The following is a 2274-nucleotide window of genomic DNA, read 5'->3' on the forward strand; positions in this document are numbered from 1 at the left end:
TTTAAGTGAAAATTGTATCTAAACATCCAAGCAGTGATAAGACACCGTGTGTTACATTGGCATAAATGTCAACCACTAACACTGAAGATGAAGATGATAACTTCTCAATTGACAGTTAGCTCGGGTTTCCACTTATGAGAGTCGCTTTACCAAAAGTTACTAAATTTATGTTAGAGAGTAAACTCTGTACCCTTTATACTATGGTCCTATCTGTTTAGCAATTTACCCCATTTTAAATTTACCCAAATGTACTGCTGAACAATGGGTTTAGAAGTTACAAAATTATCTAGCTTTTACTACCATCTAGCTTATCTATTTGTGTTTCCAGCATAACAATGGGTTTAGGAGTTACAAAATTATATCTAGATTACGGACTGTATTGAAAGTCGAGAAAAAAAATGTTAAATAATTGTGGGTTGCTTCTTTACCACTTCTAAATAGTGCCGCTCTTATGATTTTAATCTACCTCTTAGAGAGTAATCTCTGTGCCATTTAGAATTTGTTGCTGTCTATTTAGCAATTTCTCCTGTTTTCAATTCGCTCAACTACATTGTTGAACACTCTAGCCTATCTACTCATTGTTGCAGAAAAGCAATGGGATGAAAAGTCAGAAACTTATATCTGCATAGCAGAGTCTTCATACAGTAAGCAAAGCTATGCCACAGTTGGATAAAGTTAGAATTCGAAGTGCTCTCAGTCCAGCTCTAATCTCACAGTGAACACTCCCACGTTCACATGTATCTACTTTAATAATTATACAAAGATTCACCCAGAAAACCTATCTACTGTAAGTCGTAGATTTCCACCGAATTGCAAATTATGTGAACAATTTTATACAGTAAAATTGCATGCTTACCATACATATGGCACATGCCGTCTATATTTGCATCAGATTCAATAATAATTATCTCAGTGATTGTTAAACTCATGAGTAAAGAAAGATAAGACTTACAAATAGACGCGGCCAAATTAAACATACCATCTACTATATATTTAGTAGTACAGCAACCAACCAACCTTATCATTGTGGATACAACGAAATCACGATTGGCCTGCAGGCCATGCTCTGTTCTACACAGGAACGCAGTATCCACACCCATGCATACCACAACAAAACACAGTCTACTAAACATATCTGCATCAGCTACTAAACATGCCTGCATCAATTACGACCGTAGCTCCAAACAGAAACATGCTAGCTTCCCTATATTCCCTCCTGGATTAAGCACATTTGTTTCATATACATCTAGTGTCTGCACATTCAAACAACCAAAAAAAAAATCGAGCACATCAATTTCCTACGCATATACTATCCACACTTTCAACAGGTTAAATGTAGTACAGTACAATTTTTTTTACCAAGAATAGATGGAGGAGGATAGGGACCTAACCGGGCTGATGCAGGGGGTCGTCAGCAGTAGCAGCACAGAGTCGTGGCCGGCAGCAGCAGGTCGGGGCCGTCGCCGGCAATCAGCAACCTGGGGAGGTGGTCACCGAGGTCACCGATAGCAGTAGCTCCGCTGAGGCGACATGAAGATCATCCTCCACGCCTCACCGCCGCCATGCCTGCAACGCGGCGAACTAGTCCCGCAGGCTGCGGCCTATGCCGAGCGCCAACGACGGACCGCATAGGTCATCCCCACCAATGCAATTACACGATCGTTATAGTCCGCCCCTCCCCACCATTGACCAGCTCGGTCCCTGCGCAGAAATCACTCGCCGTGGTTTGGCCGGCCACATGAGCGAGCTCAACCTTCCCGGCCTTCCGGCGCGGCTCCCTCGTCTGTGGGTGCTTACCGAGGAGATCGAAGGAATTGTGCGCGGCGGCGGTCTAGGGCAGAAGATCTGGAGGATGGAGAGATGCAACGACGGCCTGCACATACGTGGAACGTCCAGCACCGTCCAAGGCATCTGTTTCCACAAAGGCCCACATGCAGTGTCGCAGGGAGGCAATGCATGGCCCATCAGCAGTCGCACGGAGCGGCCGAATCCCTGGGCGTGCAGCGATCGCAACAGAATTACTTCTTTTAAATAACTAGTACAAATGCCCGTGCGTTGCCACGGTCCTCAAATTTTATTTCTCAATGCATATATATAATTCTCAACTCACATAGTAGATTTCTAAATGGGTACATAGAGTAGCAGAGTAAACAATACAAAAGAGGACCGAAGGCTGGTTGGATCGTATCACATAAGAAGTTAATACATAGCCACAGGATACATGAACGTAATAACAATACAAGATTGTTGTGCATCTACGTGCTTCTAAGTTCT

The 2274-nt window shown here is 43.4% G+C and overlaps 1 long non-coding RNA gene across 1 annotated transcript; it reads right to left on the reverse strand.

Moving 5' to 3' along the window:
- Nucleotides 1–948: 948 nt before the first annotated feature.
- LOC127318120 (uncharacterized) lies at nt 949–1920 on the reverse strand. The gene is made up of 2 exons (XR_007861678.1): nt 1392–1920; nt 949–1253 (listed from the first exon to the last, which is right to left on the reverse strand). It is a non-coding gene; the product is annotated as an uncharacterized lncRNA (long non-coding RNA).
- Between the last annotated feature and the right edge of the window lie 354 nt (nt 1921–2274).

Source organism: Lolium perenne, chromosome 7 (genome assembly GCF_019359855.2).
Source record: "Lolium perenne isolate Kyuss_39 chromosome 7, Kyuss_2.0, whole genome shotgun sequence".
In the NCBI taxonomy this organism is placed as follows: Eukaryota; Viridiplantae; Streptophyta; class Magnoliopsida; order Poales; family Poaceae; genus Lolium; species Lolium perenne.